Source organism: Podarcis cretensis, assembly GCF_951804945.1.
Source record: "Podarcis cretensis genome assembly, chromosome: 10".
Lineage (NCBI taxonomy): Eukaryota > Metazoa > Chordata > Lepidosauria > Squamata > Lacertidae > Podarcis > Podarcis cretensis.
The window spans coordinates 72,541,938-72,565,608 of NC_137179.1; the positions used below are offsets into that span (position 1 = coordinate 72,541,938).

At 42.2% G+C, this 23,671-nt stretch overlaps 1 protein-coding gene across 18 annotated transcripts in view; it reads right to left on the reverse strand.

Annotated features, from left to right (window-relative positions):
• MAGI2 (membrane associated guanylate kinase, WW and PDZ domain containing 2) overlaps positions 1-23,671 on the reverse strand; it is a 618,641-nt gene that overhangs the window by 236,739 nt on the left and 358,231 nt on the right. The window lies entirely within an intron of this gene.

Here is a 23,671-nt window from a genome sequence, read left to right on the forward strand (position 1 = left end):
AACAAAGAGATCACAAATGGAGCTGTGTGAAAACTACCCATTTATTTCAGCATAGTTTTCAGCTTTGTCTCCTCTCAGACTTAGGTTTCCATGAAACATCTGTAGAGTGTTTTGGATATCTGAACCGAAAAAGCAGCTGCAAAAGCTGTCGTGCGTGATAACAGAGGTCTGGCGCATGCATGTCAACTAGTTCCTATCCTCTAGTTATAAAGAGGAATAAGTACAGTGGTACCTCAGGTTAAAGGGACGCGGGTGGCGCTGTGGGTTAAACCACAGAGCCTAGGACTTGCTGATCAGAAGGTCGGCGGTTCGAATCCCCGTGATGGGGTGAGCTCCCGTTGCTCGGTCCCTGCTCCTGCCAACCTAGCAGTTCGAAAGCACGTCAAAGTGCAAGTAGATAAATAGGTACCGCTCTGGCGGGAAGGCAAGCGGCGTTTCCGTGCACTGCTCTGGTTCGCTAGAAGCGGCTTAGTCATGCTGGCTATATGACCCAGAGGCTGTACGCTGGCTCCCTCGGCCAATAAAGTGATATGAGCGCCGCAACCCCAGAGTCGGTCACGACTGGACCTAATGGTCAGGGGTCCCTTTACCTTTTACCTCAGGTTAAGTACTTAATTCATTCTGGAGGTCTGTTCTTAACCTGAAACTGTACTTAACCTGAAGCACCACTTTAGCTAATGGGGCCTCCTGCTGCTGCTGCGCTGCCAGAGCACGATTTCTGTTCTCATCCTGAAGCAAAGTTCTTAACCCGAGGTACTGTTTCTGGGTTAGTGGAGTCTGTAACCTGAAGCGTATGTAACCTGAAGCGCATGTAACCCGAGGTACCACTGTATTCAAATGTGTATCAAAATGTACATTCCACCGAGAGTAATGCAGTCCTGGCTTTCGTCTTATATAGTAAAAGTGCACAAGACAGCTAACAATAGGTGAAGAAATAAAAACCAATGAAATAACTTTTAAAAAGAACTCCATCACACACTTAGAAATAAAACAGAGGTGAAATGAACCACAACCAACAACATAATCAATAACCAGTAAAATAATCAGCCTGTCCACACCAGAGTTTACTGTGTGTTTGTAGCTGTTTGCATTCCTATTTTATTTGACTAGTCCACGTGATGTTACTCCCAGGCTGGATCTAGACACATCAGACAAGCAATTCAGTGAAACGCATTGTAAACTCATACAGGGAAATCTGGTAGGCAAAGATAGGACTCCACAGCGCCATCTGGTGTCACAGTGTTATATCGCATATACAATGCATATAAAAGGCCTTTTCTTTACCAATATAGCTGAATCCTCAAACAACACAAATCTTGAGAGTCCCTCCCTGTAAATTTGGGTATAATATGATAAATTGGGGAAAATTGGGCTCCAAACCACTCAACTGAGTTTAGTATTTTAGGGTATGTGGATCCATTGCCACTTTCTGTGACAACCCTTTCCATGCCCACTCCACACTCAGTGCTTTATTTTCATTTCTAGCTGTGCTTGCAACTATTTGCAGCATGTTACTGAATGGAGCAGGGAGGCGGGTGGCGCTGTGGTCTAAACCACTGAGCCTAGGGCTTGCTGATCGGAAAGTCGGCGGTTCATGAGCTCCCGTTGTTTGGTCCCAACTCCTGCCAACCTAGCAGTTCGAAAGCACGCCAAAGTGCAAATAGATAAATAGGTACCGCTCTGGTGGGAAGGTAAATGCCGTTTCCATGCACTGCTCTGGTTCGCCAGAAGCAGCTTAGTCTGCTAGCCACATGACCCGGAAAAACTGTCTACGGACAAACGGCTCCCTCGGTCAGTAAAGCAAGATGAGCACCGCAACCCCACAGTCGTTCGCAACTGGACTTAACTGTCAGGGGTCCTTTACCTTTACTTTTACTGAATGGAATATAGCCTTATATATTTGTTTTTCAGCTCTCATATTTTCTCAAAATCTGAAAAATGCACAAGCAAACCACTTCTATTTATTTATTTTTACATCAGACACTACAAAACAGTGTTGATTTGGAAGTGTGCACTGATAATTTAAAGTTAGTTTCATTACTTTTCTAGCTGTGCTCCTCAAACCATATCAAATATTGTCAGCTGAGAATTTTCAATTGCCTGTGTGCTTCTGTGCACTTCCAACTGGGGAATGTTGTTGTTGTTGTGGTGGTTTTAAACCAAGGCACTCATACAGCTATCTGCATGTATGCCCTATCAGCATTTAATTGGCGCCACAGAATCAATGAGTTACAAGGCGAGGAAATACAGAAAAAGGAATGCCTACTGGTGCTATGGGAAAGATCAAAGATGCGCCTCATATACAAATTCAAGTAAGTGTGGCTGTGAATCACTCTGGTCTAATTCAAACAGGGGGAACTTGGATCAAAAACTAAATAATGGTCAAATGTGAAAAAGGCCCAAATTAAACAGAAAGGTCTTTAAAAGGGGAGGAAAACTAACTAGGGGGAGCTAGACAGGTCTCTCTGGCCCAGTTATTAATACACCAAGTGTCCTTTACACACAACAAAGGGTAAATTGGTTGGAATCTGGGAAAATGAAGGTTTTGGATAACTGGCTGCAACAGCAAGACAGTATCTGTGCTAGAAATTGAAACTGGTGGATTACTGCTTCATCTTTAACCAGCACCATATTTAAGTTCCTGAAAACACATCTGTTCCTTCCTCTTGCCTATGCTCCCTGAAGAGCCAGTGATGGCACATTTGTAAACATAGAGCTGTTCTGCTATTTTTAATTGAAATTGTATTTTGTTGGAGAGACAGTTTGAAATGGTTCAGACAGGTAGCATCATGTGAAATGCAAAAACATCGGGGATTTTGAGGCAGAATAAATTCACAGTCCAATCCTCAGCACAAATGTTCTAAGCTAAGCAAGCCTATCAAAGCCAATTATTTATTTATTCCACCAAAAGAGTTAACTGCGACATTGATGGGTGTACAGATTGCTGCAAGGGAAGAGATACTGGCTGACCCAGTGTTACAAAGGGAACTCTCTGGCTCAGCAAAGATTTGAACTCAAGTCTACCCGCAGCCATAGCCGGTTTACACTCTAATCACAACTTCACGCTGCCTTTACTGGCACAACTGCTATGAAGATGTTTAGCCAGAGTACGTGATTATTCATTGTACTGTACAAGGTAATGATCTTTTCTCAAGACCTAAAATTATTAATTTAACCTTTAAAGCCCTGAATGGCTTAGGACTAGGACCACAGGTATTTGTCATGGATATTTTAGCTGAAATTCCTGCATTGCGGGGGTTGGACTAGATGACCCCCGGGAATCCTTCCAACTCTACAGTTCTGTGATGGTTTTATCACATCCTGTTTGGATGTCGATAATCAGCCCCAGGGAGAAGCTGGACTGCAGCAATTTGCACCAGCTGCAGCTTCCAGAAACAGAGTACAGTGGTACCTCGGGTTATATACACTTCAGGTTACAGACTCCTCTAACCCAGAAATATTACCTCAGGTTAAGAACTTTGCTTCAGGATGAGAACAGAAATCGTGCTTTGGCGGTGCGGCAGAAGCAGGAGGCCCCATTAGCTAAAGTGATGCTTCAGGTTAAGAACAGTTTAAGCTTAAGAACGGACCTCCGGAATGAATTAAGTACTTAACCTGAGGTACCACTGTACATTGTAGTAACCCAGTCTGGATTAGTAGAAGGTGAACAGATTACAGCTTTTTCAGAAGTGGGTGAGTCACTGCTTTTTTCAAGAATTCTGGGATCACTGATTCCTGTAGGGATGCCTTTACCTAGGCCCACGCCACCTCCCCCTCAACATGCTTTAATAAGCCCAGAGGGGCCATGATTGGTGGGACACATATTTGGTGCTTCACTGAAGGCACCTGGTCCACATCTGAAGGCCACATCAACTCAAACTAATTCCATGATGTTACAGTAGATGCACTGGACATTTCATAAATGAAATCAATAAATACATTTTAAATAGCCACTGCTAGGACAGATAGACAGAAAGGCACAATTTCACATTTATTTCAGCAAAACATTAATGTGTCAGAGAAAGTCACTGAAAGGCAGTTACAAAGTTCTCTAGAAGCACTGAAGCAGGAGTGGCTTATCTATGGCCCAAGAGATGTTCCCACAGGCTTTTAGGTATTGACTGCTTTTAATAAAAGGGCTGGTGTCATGCTGTGTTTACTGTCATGATTTAAACAGATTTTATACATTTATTTATTTATACCTCATATCTTAAGGAAATAAATAAATGAATGTATGCTGTGGGACCTGAATTCCCACTCAACATGGCCAAGGGTCAAGAATAATGGGAGCTGTATAAACCAGCAGTGTCTAGGGACCTCAGTTCAGCCACCCCTGCAATAAAACAGCAACTGAAAAACGGACAATTTGAAGTTAACACCAATATTTTCATTATTATTAATAAGAGAAGTAGTAACGGTATTTTGGGGAGAGCAGGGGGACATTCTCGGTGGTTTGGGCCATATAACAAGACCCCACCCCCTGCAAAATGACTGTTTATTAGCCATGTACATAACTATCCCTGGTTTGCATTCACTTTCTAAACATTTGGTAGGCTTTTTACTGGTTTATTATTAAGGTTATGTAATCATATTTTTTTTTAATCCTTTCCTTCCTGTAATTTCATTCAGACACTTCTGTGTCCTGGGCAGAATTGCTAGCTGGTTGCAAATATTTCTTCTTCTTCACTGCAATACTTAATCATATGTGACTCCTATAATGCACTCTACTCAGAATTGAAGGCGGTTTGGATGGTTGAGTGAGTGCAGAATATAGCAGTTTATTTGGTGACTTGACTACAGCATTTGACATAAATCTTCATTACTTCATTTATTCAGGCTGTTGGAACGTTTGGTTGGAAGTGACCACACAAACCGTTCACCTGTGGTGGTGAGGGGGATGGAATATGTTCCTTGAAATCAGTGCCTGCATTTTGTGGCCTGAGGGGCAGCTGTAGAGTGACCAGGGCTAGTGAAATTACTATGGCAAATGGGGCAGAAAAATCCCACGAGGGCATCTCCCCCTGACAGCAGAAATACAACAATAATAAATTAAACAACTATTTGCTGCTCTTGTGTGACATCAGCTGCCCGAGGGGGTTGCCTTCCTTCGCCTGGCCTGGCTTGCAAGAAATAGCAAGAAAGTAGAACAGTTAACACTGAAATGAACACAGTAGTAGAATCTGCTGTTACCATGAGAAGTGGGAAGTGTGACAACATATCAATAAGGCATTGAAAGTTCACTTTTCATCCTCAAGACAGTTAGCTGGATTTTTCCCTTTCAAAACTGAAAGGGAACCCACCCATCCAGCAATGGGCTGGATCCATTTGCTTATGCCAGTGAGGACAGATGTGCTGAAGCGGGGTTTTCCAGCGATGCTGGAGCTCTGCCAGGGAAAGCAGCTTTCAGTAATTTCTGGAGAGCCCTGATAAACAAGAGCTTAATGTAACTTTGGGCATCCATCCTCTCCAACTGGCCTGCACACAACTTTGTGGGCTGTGCATTTTAGATATGCTTTCTGTTCCCAGACACGCCCCCCCCATACACACACCCAGAAGAGAGCAAGAACCACTCACTTGTCTGCTACTTCTTTAAAACAAAACAAAATAAAACACTCCACTTGTCATTTGAGAGGCCAGAATTCTTCTTTCATTCAACCGTGCATGTGTGCATTTTGGGCACCATTCTTCATCCGGACACGGCTCCCAGAGCGGCTTACAAATGCCAACAGTAAAACATTTTAGGTTTAACATTTCGAATTTTCATTACATCCTGGTTCAAGTAAAGGCCCTTTTGTCCCAGAATGCTCCCTAGTTCCTAAACAAACCCCAATCCATCCTCCAGCACCATTCTCTCATCCATGCATTGCAACTAGAATGCAGTAGTCCCTGGGAATGAGTGGCTAACTGCTTTGCTCTGCCACGGCTAGTGGCACCCTTTTGGTCAAGTTTGCTGATGAAGAGGACTCTGATTGAAGCGCTGAGATTTTACATTATGCATGACAAAAATATAAAGCATCTTCTAGATTGGAATGGATGTTTTCCTCACAACCAAATGATCAGAATAGGTAACAAGCCAATAACTGACAAGTTCCTGTTGCTTGGTACATCTGGCTTTCTTCCATTTTTACTTTTCATTTCCCTTAGTTCAAAATTTTGATTGATTTCATCTTGATTTGAAAGATTTTAAAGAGCTGGAAACCTCTGTGGGTCTAACAGCCTGTCCTAGCATTTTATCATTGGTTATAAACTGTTCCTCAGTTCTAGGTACTCAGAAGCCATTTACAGGATGTGCTACGTACACAATTTCCAAACATTTGTTATCTTAAAATGTGCATAGTGCTTCCTGAAATGATCTCATTTGATTCCTCAGAACAAATGGACCATGAATTGCAGCCCAAACCTCTCAAAGTGATTTCCCATGCAGAATCTGGAGTCATATTTCAGTTTTCTGTGAGTGTTTCTCTGAAGCTGGAGAAGCAGAATTGATGAAAGTCTTGTCTCAGTGGACAACATATTGACTATTTCCTCTTGTAAAGCTTTCAGTCAAATGTTATACAGATTGTGCCCCCAAAAAAGGTTGCCTCAAAGTGCAGGAGATTTGCTCAGAATGCAAAGTCCTTTGCAGTTTAAGCTTGAAATACTGTATAGCTGCATTTCTGTTAAATCAAACTGAAGTCATTTGGGATTATGCATGCAGAACCTCATAGAGGACTGCAGCCTCTGGACACAAGCCATTAAGATTCCATGTCTCTTTTGTAGAAAATGTATGCTTTTTGTGTATTTAGGGAAGTTTTTGATGACTAATGTTTTAATGTATTTTTAATCTTTTGTTGGCAGCTGCCCAGAGTGGCTGGGGAGACCCAGCTAGATGGGTGGGGTATAAATAATAAATTTATTATTATTATTATTCCACAATTTCCATTTTTCTTGGCAATCAGGCTTTTACTGGCAGACATTTAGTCCCACAGGGTTCAATGCAACAATCATTCCCAGTGGTTTTTACCTTAAGTAAATGTCATCATGAGTTAGAAACTGCCAAGCCAAATTACCAAAGCCCTGCTTAGTTTGGAGCATATGTGATTCAAGGAATCTGAAAATACTCTGCTTTCTTGGTGTAACATAAAAGCAGAGTTTTGTCCTGTTCCCTAAAGGTGTGCTTCTTGTCATTTGTGAATTAGCAGAGATGCTGAGACAATGTTGCTCTTAAAAATGAATGCCCTTTATTTTCTGGTAAGCATGCTTCGGTCCTTGTTAGCTATGTCAGAAAGTACAATTCTAATTATTTTTGTCAGCCTTGTCCCGAAATGTTTGGTAACAGTGCTGAGTGCCCTTTAAGAGCTAGGTTTATTTACTGCCCTTGCACCCCGCAAATACAAGATTACATCATGCTGTTTTATGAACAAATGATGAAGAAAGCCAAAAACTTTCTCCCCTTCTCAAAGTTGCACATCACTATAGAGCTCCAACTTCTCACAGGGCTTCAGACTAGTTTCCAAAAACTAAATTATTATCACTTGTGGTGCAAAGGCCTCCTAAAACATTAAACCATTTCAATCTGATGCCTGCCTGATTTCAAAAGGGAGAGAGTTCCATAGAGTTGGGCCCACTGAAGACACAACTCCTTGTTGACGCTTCTGGTCCATGGGTAGGGAGCATTAACATTGCCTCCCCAGGTGATTTTGTTCAGGATACAGGATAAAGTAGTCCTTAAGGTATCCTGGGCTTAAATTGCTGAGGACTTAGCTCCCAGTGGTACGGCAAGAGCAATGGTGCAACAAAATGACCACAGTTTTTGTACTGTACAGCACCAAGCTAGCTTGAATATACTAACAAGGCCAGAGGAGCTTGCTTCCAAGTAGACATGTATAGAAGTGTTCTGTTAACATATTTTTGTTTAAGACCTAGTCACAGAATGAGGTGTACTAGACATAGATCTAGATCTAGATCAAAGAACACCAGTCACTAAGAGTATGAGTTGCCATTTGTTATACTTTTTATCATGGTTTCGGGCCAGGATCCAACGATAACTACTTTTCACATGCCAGGTGGGTTTTCTTATGATTCTTGCAGTCTACTATCCCCAGACAGCACACTGTTATTCAAAAAGCACTACTGGGCATCAAAGGGTAGCGTAGTGCAACTGGTATGGTCGCACTGTGTGTCATGCTGCAGGGGCTGCCAAAACAATGCTGTAGAACGGAGTGTGAGAGGTGGGGTGTGTGTGCACTGAATTTTAGCATCACACAGGGCAATGCTGAAATTTGAGAGCCCCAAATCCACCACTATGAGCATGCTCTGGCCTTCAGGCACACCTAAAGCATCTCCTTGGATTCTGCCTACAGTCTACATAGTACAACTGATGTGAAAGCTGTTGAGTCTTGCAGCACAACACAAGGAGAAAAACAAAATGTAGAGCTTCTAAGGGATGGAGGGCATGTAAGGCGATCAGTAATAGAAAGAGGATTAGTTTAATGAATAAATTGGGATTACGATGTGATTTCCTATTAGCCTCTACTAATGTTCTATAAGCACTTAGATCAATATCTCGAATGCAAGTGGAATTGGCATGCAACAATTTGCTAACTAAGAGACCAAAAAGTGATCTTTCATCAAGGGCAACCAAATGTTTTTGAAGTTTAAGACAGTCACACAGTCAGTGCAGATTGGAATCAATGTCCATGGCAGATTAATGCTTCTTATCTTTGGTTTCTCATTGACAAGCCATTTTGCCTGGGGCTGATTGCATTTCTTCTGTCTCATCTCCCACCCTGTTTTCTTGGACACATGAAAATTTGATACATTTTCACTGAAACTTTTGTCCGCTGGCTACTAGAAACAAACACTATCAGTTCTATAAATTCTTCTTGATGCAATGGTTTGCAGGCCTGTTTCTGCAAATGTATCTATTGCAGCACAAGCACACATCCAATCTGAGGGGCCCCCTGTCTAGGTCTGAAAGGTGGTTCTGGAATGCTCTTGCTTCTAAATGAATGAATGAATGAATGAATGAATGAGCTGGAAAGGCTGGAGGGACATTCTTTGTTCAACTCTGGTTTGTATAAACAAGTGTACAAAATAAACTCCTAAATGGGGCAAGTAAACACAGAGTAGGGATGAACAGAATTCAGACTTGCGGCATCTGCTTGGTTTCTTTGTTTTCTATTTAGAAGGCCAGCTAGAGGCAGGGGCAAAAGATATACACTTAGAACGGTTGCGAACAATTCCTGGGCCCACCTCTGCACTGGTTCCACTCAGCAGCCCAATTTGTGGGCCTTGTATACATGAGGAGCACCAGTGGTGAAAGGGATGGGCAGGCACATAGTGCAGGCAAAATACTTTAACTTGATGCATGATGGATACAACTTGATGGGAATTCACTCATGACTGCTTAACGAGGAGTGGGGAAGGCAAAACATGAGACCATTATCCCTATTAGCACTTTGTGCTGGTCCCGGGGGAAGGTTCCCGTTGGCGTAGTCAAAGTCCGGTCCTGGGTCACTAGCCTGGAAACAGTTCAGAAGGAGCGGGGCGAGGTCCGAAGCAGGAAGCCGGGTGGGGACAGGAACACTGGAAGGTCAGGTCTGGGTCCGGGCAGGAGCAGGTATTCAATGATGTTGCTCCCACAACCTGGGACCGGGCTGACTGGCCTTTATCTTCTCTAGGGCCAGGGGCGGCCCCGGCCCCCAGGAGACCTGCCTCTCCTGGCCTTAAGGTGAGCACTCCTCCTGGGAGAAACCAGTTCCCTCCGCCTCTCTGCCCTGAGCCTCTGCAGTTCAGGAGAGGCTGGGGAGTTACTGGACCCAGGGGGAGACTCACCTGTAGGCACTGTGTCCTTAATCACCTCTAGAGTGGAGCTAGAGTGGAATACCTGGTGCCTGCTCCTGAGGATCCGGCACAGGTGCAGGCGCTTCAGATCCAAGGCCCCGCCCCAGCTCAGCCGGCCCTGGAGGCGGGGACTCCTGTGCAGGCTGGGATTCCTCCGGTTCAGCCTCTGAGTCGGATTCCCAGGCCATCACACGCTTACTGTTTCATAGCTTTATTTCATAGCTCAGTGGCAAAGCACATCATTTGCATGCAGAAAATCCTGGGCCACACACTAAACAGGCGATCTTGGCATCTCCTCTTCAGGTAAGAAGTATGGACAAGACTTTACCTAGGATAGTGACTTGCCACAGTCTTGAGCTCGATGGACTAACAAGTCAGCTTTGTGTAATGTTCCTGGTTTTAATCTAAAAACTCTATAGGAAGATGGTAAAGGCATGTTAAAATGGTGCATTGCTTATACCTTATGCTTGTAAAATTAAGTACACCACAACTCTTCTGCTGTATGCTAGAAATGTAATTTACGATACAGGTATTATTCTCCTTTGGTGGCACTGTGAAAAAAATTATGGCAAATTTGATCACAGTAGACGATATTTTAAATACGACTTCAGACTTCATAGTAACCATAATTCCATTGCTGGTTTCATTTGGATTAATTAAAGGTGTGCATCCCCTCATATAAAAAAAATAGATCTGATTTGTCTGCTGACTAATATAGCTAGAAATTGAGATTTAATTAAAATTGAATTAAAAAATGGAATTTGGTTGAAATGAATGTTGCCCTAGTTAAAGAAAATGAAGCTGGAATTACTCCTAAGACATAATTTGGCAATCTCCAGGACTTGCTCGAATCAAGCAAAAATATCACGCCAAATTGTCAAAGGCCAGGATGAAGAGGTGCAACTTCAGCATGTGACAGAAATTACATTATGAAGGTGCCAGGTGCCACTTTGTGGGGCGGGTTTTTAGGGGCCGCCATGGAGAAGGCTCTCTCCTGCACTCCCCTCCTCCCCTCCACAGACTTCTGACTGCAGTGGAAGAATCAATTGGCAGCTTCTCTGCTGATCTTAACAAGAAGGTTTGTAAGGAGGGCAGTGGTCTTTCAGGTATTTGGGACCAAACCCCTTTAAGGGTATTTTGGAGTGTGTGTGTTTGTGTGTTTTACACTTTTGAGGAAAAAAAATTATCCTCAGAAAAATATAAATAACATAGCTTACAGCATAGATGAAAATCACTTCCAGAGACTAACGGGGACAGCAAAAATTACACAGGAATTGCTCTCTTTAAAGTACTGTACAGTGGTACCTCGGGTTAAGTACTTAATTCGTTCCAGAGGTCCGTTCTTAACCTGAAACTGTTCTTAACCTGAAGCACCACTTTAGCTAATGGGGCCTCCTACTGCAGCCGCGCCACCACTGTGCGATTTCTGTTCTCATCCTGAAACAAAGTTTTTAACCTGAAGCACTATTTCTGGGTTAGCGGAGTCTGTAACCTGAAGCATCTGTAACCTGAGGTACCACTGTATAAAGATACCAAGTGTTATTCTCACTGTTATTACAGCATAAATAAAGAACTGTGAGCTCTACAAAGTAGCATACTGAGAGGGCAGTGTTACATCGTTCTTTTTCTTATTCATATACAGGAAAAAATCAAACCACCAATAAAAGTTAGAGGTTTTTAAACAAAAGTTACTTTGCACTTCTTTCCATTTCTTTGCAGCATCAACATGAATTGTTGGTTATACAGTGAAATCTAATTTTAATAGATTAATCACTCAAATTATACTAATGCAGGTGTTTAATCAACTAAAATGCATTTAACAATTGACTGTTCTAGTTTTTCAGGATTGAAACCAATCAGTGACATGGACTGCAGCAACAGGGTTATGTAAACGAAATAAAATATTTTATGATGGCACAAATGCGTGAATTTTTATTATTATTAGATTAGCATACTGCCCCATACCCACAGATCTCAGGGTGGTTCACAACACAAAATCACAATATAAAAAACACAAAACACAAAATCTGGTAGCTTCAGCAATAAGTTGCCCTGAGAAAAGTCAGCAGCAGATCTGGGGACGGTGTGTGTGTGTGTGTGTGTGTGTGTGTGTGTGTGTGTGTGTGACACTATATAAGACTGTGGCATGGGATTGACCCTTTTGTGCCACCTGACCCCCCACCCTAAGAGGCCTTGGGGCTGCTGTGATGGTGCCCCACCTTGAATAGCCCACAGTTTGTTCCTTCGAACAGCAGTCCCAGGTAATCCAAAAAGCACCTGATATGCAGAGCCTCTGGCTCCAGCTACACAGCACTTGACAGAACAATAGTATTGTGACTACAAATCCTTCAACGGTTTTTGCATATGCATTTATTACTGTTTTAGAATGGCACTTCTATTGGGATGATTAATTGGTTTACACAATGCCTTTCTAATATTAATATTATCTGTTCTCTCTCAAAAGCTAAAACAAATTCCTGAGTCAATCAACGAAATGATTAAGTAGAAGCATCTGTATACTCCTTTCTCGTAATATTTATTTGGCTCAAAACGGGGGGAGGGGGTTGAGTTAGCTTTCCCCATTAAAATATTTTCAAATATTTTAAATTGCTTTCCAGAGGAAATTGAAATGTACAGTATATGTACAAATATTTGATCATTTAAACAGAAATCTATCAAATGCAAGAGTGCTGTTAAAATGTTAATGAGGCACAAAAAGGTCCGTAAAGCTATGGTTTTCTCAGTAGAGATGTATGGAAGTGAGAGCTGGACCATAAAGAAGGCTGATCACTGAAGAATTGATGCTTTTGAATTATGGTGCTGGAGGAGACTCTTGAGAGTCCCATGGACTGCAAGAAGATCAAACCTCTCCATTCTGAAGGAATCAGTCCAGAATGCGCACTGGAAGGGCAGATCCTGAAGCTGAGGCTCCAAGACTTTGGCCCCCTCATGAGAAGAGAAGACTCCCTGGAAAAGACCCTGATGCTGGAAAAATTGAGGGTACAAGGAGAAGGGGACGACAGAGGACGAGATGGTTGGACAGTGTTCTCGAAACTACCAACATGAGTTTGACCAAACTATGGGAGTCAGTGGAAGACAGGAGTGCCTGGCGTGCTCTGGTCCATGGGGTCACGAAGAGTCAGACATGACTAAACAACAACTGACTTTTCTCAGCAATTTCATTTTCATAAGGTCATTTGGGTCATGATCAATTTCCTGTGGTCCAATAACATTAGGAGGGCCAAGTAAATGTCAAGTCCTGTGTGTGTTGCTAGTGCCTGATGTTGCTCTGTGAACCATTTTTTGTGAACCATTTTTTTCCTGGGCTCTGCACAGTGCCATGACTGTGCATGTGGCTGTTAAGCAAATATGATGTTCCTCCTTTTGTAAGACTCTATTGCCTGCTTGGGCTCTGCAAACCATTTTCTTTCTTTGTATACTGACAGCCTGTTGCTGAGATTATTATATTCTATCTTACAAGCATGGGCAGCCCTCTTGTTTTTCACCTGTTGTTCTCGTCTTGTCTTCTCCTCTAGGTTTTCCTTGTATTACCAGTCTCCTTCTTTGCTTATGCTTTCTGATGGTACGTTTTCCTTCACATGAACACCAAGATTCAATGAATTATCCTCTTTTCCCCCCCTTGTGGTTTACTTAACTATCTCTTTGGTCAACCACTAAAAAGAGTGGTTTTGGAAATATGGAAAAAAATATGGACAAATTGACGGACTGGGCAGAAAGAAGAAATGTGTTTTCCTGCTTCTGTATCTATGAGGTGTGAAGTGAATGCCCCGGTGACTTAAGGAGGAAGACTGTCCGGGAATCCAAAACACTGTAAAGGGCTTTTTTTGGAGGGGGAGTTAACTTTTTGACCAATAAGAAGGATTTTGCAGATCAAATTGCCTTGGATTTTAATGTCTTTTCTCACCAACCTGCGAATAAATTAGCAATGTCCTGTGCAAGTGAAAGGATGTTCTTTGGTTTCTGAGTGCTCCTAACAGTAATATCATAGACCATGCATGCTGCAACTTGTCTTGTGTTAGGCCTGGTAGATCACAGTAGGCTGAAGATGAAGAAATCAATTTCTCTATTGCAAAGTTGATGAGAACACTTCAGTGTGAATGCAATCTTCCTGACCAGACATGATATGGTCATATACAGTACTCAAGGGTATGCAGTACCGGCACCTCTTTTTTTGTTGTTAAAATGTGTGGCACTTACTGTAACAACTTCATGGGAGAAAAGCACTGGTCATGTACTCGAGAGGTCAATATGGACTATGGACTCAGCTATACAGCTGCAAATATAACGGTTTAACTGTGTTTTAAGTGCATTATACAAATGTGACACTAGATGGCAATGGTGAGCTTATGGTAAATTCAATTTATTTTTCAAAACTTTTTTAAAAAAGCATTTCCACAGCATTTTTTATATGGTCTAGATTCCACCCCTGTCTCAGAAAGGAAAATATTTTGAATTACAGTGGTACCTCGTGTTACGTCTGTAGCGTGAAAAACCTGCATCTGCACAGGTGCGTGGCACAATTTGGTCTTCTGCGCATGCACAAAGCGTGATTTAGAGCTTCTGTGCATGTGTGAATGGCAAAACCCGGAAGTAACCCATTCCGGTACTTCCGGGTTGCTGCAGGATGCAAGACGAAAACACGCAACCTGAAGCGGGCGCAACTTGAGGTATGACTGTACAGGATCCAAAGACAATGATCCTTGGTCACTTGGAAAATACACAACAGACAGTGGGCTTGTTCAGATGTAAGAGACAATCTAACATGTGCTCTGTTTCCCTCCCTAACTTTCTGGTTAGGGAAAAATCATAGTGTATTGTTAGATTGCAGTACTATAGCATGTGCTTGCCCTCCAAGGTTTGGTAAACATGGCCCAAAGTGCATTACCCATCCTGTTTTGGAAGGCAAGCATAAGCTACAGTTTAGCAGTTTGAACCTAACAGCAAGCTTTGGTTTACCTAACCATAAAGCCAGGAAGAGAACTGGAGCAAGTGAAAACTGTACAGAAGGGAGAGATGGAGTATATGAAGCAGAGGCTGAGAATAAATGGTGAAACCATGGCATGTGAAGCCAGGAAAAGCTTTGCTTGAAGTTGTGTTCATTCAGATAGGCCTTTCCTGAGGGGTGATCCCAGCCACGCCCACTGTCATGAAACAGCAGAATAATGTTTCATATTGTCTGGTGTGCTCTCATTATTATTTCATATGATTTGCTCTTGTAAACCCTGTTACACATTGCTTTGAAACTGATTTGCAAATAAAGGTAAAGGTAAAGGTACCCTAAAGGTTTACCTAAAGGTACCCCTGCCCGTACGGGCCAGTCTTGACAGACTCTGGGGTTGTGCGCCCATCTCACTTAAGAGGCCAGGGGCCAGCGCTGTCCGGAGACACTTCCGGGTCACGTGGCCAGCATGACATCGCTGCTCTGGCGAGCCAGAGCCGCACACGGAAACGCCGTTTACCTTCCCGCTGGTAAGCGGTCCCTATTTATCTACTTGCACCCGGAGGTGCTTTCGAACTGCTAGGTTGGCAGGCGCTGGGACCGAGCAGCGGGAGCGCACCCCGCCGCAGGGATTCGAACCGCCGACCTTTCAATCGGCAAGCCCTAGGCGCTGAGGCTTTAACCCACAGCGCCACCTGCGTCCCTGATTTGCAAATAAATACATCCAATTAAGGACGCAGGTGGCGCTGTGGGTTAAAGCCTCAGCGCCTAGGGCTTGCTTTCCATGCTTGGTCTGCTTTCCATGCCCTATCTGTTTTCTAGCTCCTTTTCACTCCGGACGCTATATGTTATGCCCTAAGATCTCACATTCACCTAGTAAATTGCCTTCAAAGTCATGAAATGCTTGTGTCCAATCTGTTAACTCACAGTAAATCTGTGTGATTAAATGGGTGAGTCTTTGTGAGGTATTTCACTTTGTGCTACATGCTATTTTCCTTCTCCAAGTTGCTGTATGCCCTCAGAAGATACTGAATTCCTTTGTGAATTTTCTGACAAATGATATTTACCACTTTCGCAAAGTCAAGTAATTCCTGCTCACTAGACAGCACTCTGAGGAAGTTATTTCTGGTTTAGCTAAAACCTCAGTGATGGCAAGAAATCCAGGCTTTTAAAAATTCAGACTTTATACTGGGTTTTTATGCAAGTCAACAGTATCTATAAAATCCAGAGCAATTAATGACTGGCATAACTTAGGAAATCATCTTCTCTTTAGGAAATGTTCTGGAAGCTTATTTCTTTTCCTGTCTTTCCTGTCTTGTCCCTGATGTTTATTACAGCTTACATAATTATATAATGTGTGTGCCGCATATACCTTTTACTATATATTTTAGAAATATATACCGGTAATTATTCATTAAGGATCAGGTTTCATCTATGTTCGGATACAATTGGACATAATCTTGAATCACGATGACCGGCTGAACCTTTCAAAACTGCACTAATTTTAACAACTGATTTCAAATTTGGACTGATTTTTTAAAAAGTTTCTTAAACACCAAGTAGTATTAAATATGTATTTAATTAACATTTGTTGTCTCTCCCCCCCCCCACTTCACATCTTTTCCATTTTTGCCAGACAGAAGAAGAGATCAAACTGGGACCTTTGTTCTTTTCTGAAGCAACTACAACAACAGTGACAAGTGATTAAATAAGTCAGTGTAATATCATGGATAGATTTATAATTTAAAAAAAGAGACCTCAGTCCAAGTCTTAAGTCAACCATGAAGCTCAGTGGATGATATATTGCGACAGTCACCTTATTTCTACATCAAGAAGTCATTACAAGGATACAGCTGAAACCCACCTCCATGTACACTATGCTGAGCTCCTTAGCATAAAAATGTAGCATGGATACAAAACAAAACAAAACAAATATTTTTTGCACAATAATTCATATCCACCTTGCATTTTATATTGCCTCTCCACTTGTCTGCTACTGCCGCCTTTGGTGTTACATTCCTATTCCCCAAGCTTATTATGTATGCCCCCTTCAAACTTCCCTAGTGTCTCCTTGCAATCCAAAATTTCCTGCAGTTGCCCCTTTGTTGGTGTCCATGCCTGTGTCTCACTAATCAAGAGATCAACAACAAATATAGAGCTAGCATTGCTCCATTATGAGTCAGGCAATGATGTGCTACTTTCTGGGAAAGTGGGATTCTGCTTTAAGAATGGGTATTTTGCATTTCTAGACCAAACACAGCATGCTCCTTCCAGGGAGTTGTCTGTTTTGCAGCTTTCTTATGGCCAAAAGCACATTAGGCAGAGGTGTGCATATGAAGTTGGGGTCTCCTCACACAGCAAAACAAGACCACTTAAAAATCTGGAAGTTGTACAACCAAATCCACAATTCCATGCCTGTACGATAAAAAGGAAATAAATAATATGCTCCTAGCCACACTTAGAGAGGCATGCGGAGAGAATGCCAATTGCCCATCTTCTCTGAGTTCCTTGTCTTTCGGAAGCTACTTTGTACCTGCTCAAGGCATAATTATACAATACAATTTCCTTTATTCGACCAATAGTCAGAGATAAAACACAATACAGAATTATAAACTAAAACATCATAGGGGTACATAAATAAGGTAGGGCCACAGTACTAAACTTCTCACAGATAACCCACATCAAGGCATTCAGTTATACGTTTCCGACACTTGAGTGCCAGGAAAAGGAATTTAGCCACTGACAAAGTTGTTTTCCCAGAAGACTTATTTAGCAGATATGCTGTCTGCTTTCCTCTTTGTCGGGGACTGAGCTGGGGTAAGTATGGGGTTATAAGATACTGTCTTAAATCGTTGTAGAAGGGACAGCTCAGTAAAATGTGCTCTGTGGATTCTACCTCACCCAAGGCATAATTATATTTTCTTTCACTAAAAAAATTATTTAGTGGGTATTCACAAAGTGGGAGGCTGTCATTTATAATTCAAATGAGCTGATGTGCAAAGCGTTTAAATCAGCATATAAGTTATGGTATTGCTGAAACAGCACGGCCTATGTCTAATCTTTCTGATTAAGGATATTTAAATACATTATCCAAACTGCTGGATCGTCCACCCCAAAAAATCCTTCTGAAGAGCTAATTTAAATTATTAAGTGGGATGGGTGGTGGAATAGATTTTTCAGTGTTCCACAAATCAGAAAATGTAAACCAATAAAAAAGGAGTATAAAGCATTACCACCACTTGTAAACTATTTATTAGATGATAAACTCTGCAGTTTACATTTGCTGGAAATTACACATTATAATTCTGTTTTTTAAAATACCTTTGATCAGCACATCTCTCAGAGTTGTACTTTCTGGGTTGTTTGCTTGAGATAAAACTAACAGTGAGTTGAACCCATTGCTGGCTCCGGTTTCTGGCCAGGCCTTAGGCAAGATTCTTTCAGGGTGGGCCTGTCTCCTCTTTGTTGCCATTCTCACCAACTGATGCCTTCCTGCTTGCTTCCCAAGGGGAGAGTTGGCAAGGGAGTGCCGTATTTTTCGCCCCATAGGACGCACCGGCCCATAGGACGCACCAAGTTTTTTGGGGGAGAAATAAAGAAAAAAAAATTATTTCCCCCCCAGGCGCCTGTGGGGCCAGCAGCGGGGAGAAGCGCTCTTCTCCCCGCCGCCCGCCTGCAGACCAAGTCCGGGGACAGCGGGAAGATGCGCTGCACCTCCCCGCTGTCCCCGGAGCTTGCGGGGCAGGCAGCAGGGAGAAGCATGCGTCTCCCCGCCGTCAGCCTCCAAACCACATCGGGAGACAGCGGGATGGCGGCGTTCCACCTCCCCGCTGTCCCCCGACCTTGTGAGGCTGGCGCTGGGGCTCTCCTGAAGCCTGGAGAGCAAGAGGGGGTTGTGTGCACCGACCCCTCTCGCTCTCCAGACTTCAGCGAAGGCCTGCATTCGCCCCATAGGACGCACACACATTTCCCCTTCATTTTTGGAGGGGGAAAAGTGCGTCCTATAGGGTGAAAAATATGGTGAGTAAGGAAGCAGAAGTCTGGAAGCTCTTAGCCATTTGGCCTCTGCAAAGGTGTGTTTCAGTGACTGCCCAGTCATGCCAACTGCTGATGCCTGTCCCAGATTAACCTCAAATAAAGCTGTACACCTCAGGACTGCAATACCCCAAGGACTGCCTCTCTCCATATTAACTGACCTGGACCCTGTGATCTTCATCTGAGGCCCTTCTTCATGTGCCTTCTCCACAGGAGGTCCAGAGGGTGACATCACAAAAAGAAGCCTTTTCTGTAGTGGCCCCCTGCTTGTGGAGTGCTCTCGCCAGGGAGGCTCACCTGGCACCTTCACTACAAATCTTTAGGTGCCAGGCAAAAACATTCCTCTTCTCCCAGGCTTTTGGTTCATTAAACTATCTATGGCCTTTTAAATTGTGGGCTTTTTATTGTTTTGTTTGTTACTATGTTGTATATTTTTGTGTTTTTATATTGTAAACCTGTGATCCTCAGATCCTCTTATTCAAGAAATAATAAAATAATAATAATTTCAGTTTGAAAGAGAGTGGCCATGTGTCCTATTTTACAGAGGACACTTCTCTATTTGAAAGAGTTTTCTCTTTGAAGAGCTGTCTAGTGCAAGTCCAATTTAAAGACATGAGAGAGAGACATGAGGCTTCTGATCTTACTTGGGAGAAAGGGGTTACTGAAACCATGCTTTGATTCAGGAATGTGGAAAGACCCAAAATACAGTCTCATGTTGCATTGTGCATACAATGACTCTTTGATCTTCATCAACAAAGTACACCTTATTCATCTATTTGCAAGTAACCTATAACTACAATGTTCTACTCTAGAACGGGTAACTTTACTGGAAAATTGGAAGCACTACCTTACAAAGCAGATATTTTTATCCAATTGCCTACCATGTGTTAGTTATAGGGTGACCAGGTGTAAAAGAGGACAAAGTTCCTTCTGCACCTTTAATAGGTAGGTAGAAGAGGGAATTTCAGCAAATGTATCTTGTTACACAACAACAGTGAATTGTGCAGGAGCTTTGCCTATATTTGCTTGTGCGTATTGCAACATAAGGCTGCCTACTTTCACTGAGAAAACTGTATGGCAGAAAGGAAGACAGATAGTGATGGACTTCAGCTGGTTTAAGTTATGGAGCCTGTCATTAACTAACAGTAGGATAATATGTCTGGAAAAGCAGCAATCTTTCTCTAAGATACATCTGATGGCATCAAGAAGCTTTCATCTCCATTCGTTTAATGAAGACAAATGCACACACCTCAACACTGCTCAGCATTCTAAGGTACCCAGAGTCTCAGGTCACTAGATAGTTTTGGAAACACTTTACACAAGCCTTTCTTTATTTACAATAAGCACTGAGATTTCATTAATTCCACTTTTCATCCCCTGACACACTGCTGCGAAGTTGTCTTTCGGCAAGCCAGACTCAAAGTGACACAGATGTCCCATGCACTGAAATAAAAAGGAAGTGGTTTCCTAGGCAACAATAATGGCACAAAAGCGCTCTGAATTTACTCTCTTGCTCATGCAGGGCTCGAGTAATCCAAACAGTACAGAAGAATAATAAGAAGCATCTGATCTGAATGTATGGCAATGGAGAGAGTCAGTGAGAAAGAGAAAAGGTATGTGTATTTCTGTGTCTGCATGTGCGTTTGTGTGCGTATGATTGATAAACCTGGCTCAAGTACTAATTTGCTTCTGAAGGGAGTCATTTGCAGTGGCTTTTTTAAAAAAATCAAAACAGGGTGCAAAGAATATCCGTATATTACATTCCAGCCATACCAAGATTAGACAACAATAGGTAAGGAGGAGCAATGCAGTCCTTGAATGTTGCCTTGGAAAAGAGCCAGGCATGGGGGCTGTTGTAAAAGGCAGCTAAATTCTAATGGATTTATGCATAATGGAAGAGATTGGCCAATTTAACTTTTCAAAGAATCCTGATGACTTTGTGGTTTTGGAGCTCTCAGTGGTACTTGCTCTTCATGCCCTAGAGATTTAATAAGAGCATGCTATACTTCCTTTAAAAACAACAACAACAAAAAAGTATCACTATAAAACCCTTTTTTTATTTGAAGGAATTTGGCAATTAAGTGCAACTATTGGGAGGGGTGGCGGCAAAATTTGGTCAGTAAATTATTGGTCTTTGGTATATTGTTTTGACATTTATTTGAAGAAGTCTTATATCATAGAAAGGTTATGGTGTTTTCTATGGTATCTATTTATATATAACCATTGAACTTTGACAAGCAATATTTCAGGTAAGGTTGTGATGAGAAGATCCAAGGGTCTTGACAGAAAGACACAACTGTTGACTATGTGTAGATGTGAGCTTAGCCACCCATCTGCTATAGTTTTAAGAATAAATCACAGTGCCCTCCATCCGTTAGTTGTAGCTGTACAAAGCTCAAGGGCCTTCCTTTAAGAGTCAGGGAGAAGAGAGCTATACCTCTTGTCATACAAACTACACCTTCCCTCTTCTGCACCATCCATCCTACACTCTTTTCTACCTGGCCCTTCAGTTAGCTGCAAGACAAACAGGGAATTTAAAATTTCAATGTATGGAAGGAAACAAAAAAACCCTTAGGTTTTTCCAGAGATACTTGCCTGTAACCACTTCATGAAAAACAAATACTTCATAGGTGGCCTATATTTTGAACATGCTTATCGTTTTATACCAAAAGGTGGTATAAAAAATACTTGAAACAAATCAACCTTCCATTCAAAAATAGACTTTGGGGCTTCAACTCTTCTCTTTCCCTGTTAAATACCTGTCTTTCTGACACAGAGATAAAGAAGTGCTTAGCAGACAGTGAACACAGATATCACTCTTCAGTTTAGTGGCTTACATTTCAAAGCCATGTAAGCATATAGTTCTGAGAAGAAGAATGCTTAATTACATGGAAGATGAAAATACTAGTTGGGCAGACATTACAGTGAATAATTTGTTTACCATTTGGCTGAAAGTCAATACTACAGGAAAAGGGGAATGTCACAGTCATTTATAAGTATTTAGGAGCTGTAGATTCATCTGCAGATTGCTGCCATTATACGAGTACTTCCCAGTTTATAAGGGGCAGATAGGGCTCATCAACCTTGGAAAGTAGCCCATCTAGGAGACAAAAGACTCTGGATGGTGCAATTTGTACGCCTCCTTCCAGCATCTCCTGCAGCTAAGCTGGTGCCAAATGCATTGCTCTGCTTTAGATCACATCAGTGAGGCCAAGAAGGGGGTCTTATTGTCTGGGCAGCCCAAACCCAAGACCTCCATACCCAGTTACCCAGGCTTGCACCCCCGCCATGGTAACTTTGGTCACTAACGCAGCGGCTTGATTTCACCCCTGGAGGCACACTCCATTGTCTCTAAACACAGATAGATGCCAACAAATTTCAGTGTAGAGGCCTTTGCAGAATTCCTTTAACATTCACTGCAATGCAGAAAATGGAGGCTGCTTATGTTCCATAGGACAGGGAAGCAGTGAACAATTTTATAGCTTCAGCAAATCTGGATTTACTTAACACTGGGTGCGGGGAGTGTTGCTGTTTATGGAAGCAGTTGCACCCTGTGTTTCACACCACACATCTGAACTGAGTGCTTCTCCAGTTTGCTTCCTGGCTTAAAAGTAGAATTTTCAGATGGGATGAGTGGGGAGAACTCTATGAAAAACCCTTTCAACATATATCTTTTATGGCTGCTTGCTACTGTTCACAGCCATTTGCTCCAACCCCCTGCTGCATTGGCAGCTGTTTTTATTCTTTGTTTCATCACTCCTCAGCCAATCCGAGATCACATACTGCCTACGAGGGATAAGGGAGAAATTTGTTCACTTTGCATTTTTATGTAAACCAACCTAAAACCATGTTTTCTGAACACAGGATCTGAAATGCAACTTTGCCCCTGAAGGCACACTTTTCCACTGTCTCCCAAGACAGACGAGTGCCAGCCAATAAGGACTGGGTGAAGCCAATTGAAAGCGAGGGCAATGCTTCCTGTGCAGGTCACATGTGCGATCCAGCTAATCAATGGACATAATACAATTTCAGCTATTTCATAAATAGATGAGAAGAAATTGCTGGGAAAATTGCTGAAACAAGAGTCCTTTTTGTTTCTGATTAGAAGTCCAATGATAACAGGATGGGGCCCTTTCAGCTGAGCCCTACACATAAACATGCTTCAAGAGGTAACACCAACAAGTAATGTACTTGGCTGGTCAAATCTGTTTTATGTCCAGCTGGCAGTGAGGAACAGAGGTGGCTGAAGTGTGTGTGCTCACTCCTGATGCCAGCTCCTTGAAAATGGTGTCTACCCATTTCGTTGCTGAGACTCATACAAGTACAATTACCAACACTTCCAAACAGAAAAAAACAAAGAAATCAATTATATAAAAGACTGATGCAATCCAGGCTCAAGCACTTGAATAAAAAGGAACGGGGAGGTTAAGTTTATCAAAATGTTCATGCATCAAACACTTTAAGATGATAAACACTCTGAACAGTATTTATCTATCTTTATTTTCCTAGTTTAATCTTTTAAGTGTTTGGCAAGGAGTGTCTCAATATTTTCCCTCCATGAGATATTTTTTATACAAATAAAAGAAAGTTCAGGACCCAGAATATTATTTTCCAAATGATTAGAATTATTACATTTTCATTTCCAGAAAGGATGTGAAAATGAGAAAAGAATGAGAAGATTGAGCAATATAGAGGTGAAGTGATTAATTTCCACATGTTCTGAAATGTAGACCAATGTTGCACTATACTAGATCATTAGGTTTGGAATCAAAAGTTGACTCTCGGATCCTGTGCTCCATTCCCCAATCCCTTCTTCCTCTGTCATAAATACCTCACCCTGTCTTGACAATG